Source organism: Geospiza fortis, unplaced genomic scaffold (assembly GCF_000277835.1).
Source record: "Geospiza fortis unplaced genomic scaffold, GeoFor_1.0 scaffold229, whole genome shotgun sequence".
Classification (NCBI taxonomy): domain Eukaryota; kingdom Metazoa; phylum Chordata; class Aves; order Passeriformes; family Thraupidae; genus Geospiza; species Geospiza fortis.
The window spans coordinates 4,009,535-4,009,780 of record NW_005054357.1 but is presented as its reverse complement, the minus strand read 5'-3'; positions in this window follow the sequence as shown (position 1 = coordinate 4,009,780).

The following is a 246-nucleotide window of genomic DNA, read 5'->3' as shown; positions in this document are numbered from 1 at the left end:
TGGGGGATTTTATTAAAGAAACGTTCCTCAGGCAGCTGGCCGTGACGGCGGTGTTCCCAGCACGGAGAGTGGAGTTTTTAGGGGAGCAGGGAGTGACAGCGTGAGGGGGACCGGCTTCTCACTGAGCGTTGGATTGGGTATTTAGGAGGAAGTCCTTCTTCGCCGTGAGGGTGGTGAGGCCCCGTCACAGAGTGCCCACAGAAGCCGTGGCTGCCCCATCCGTGGGAGTGTGCAGGGCCAGGCTGG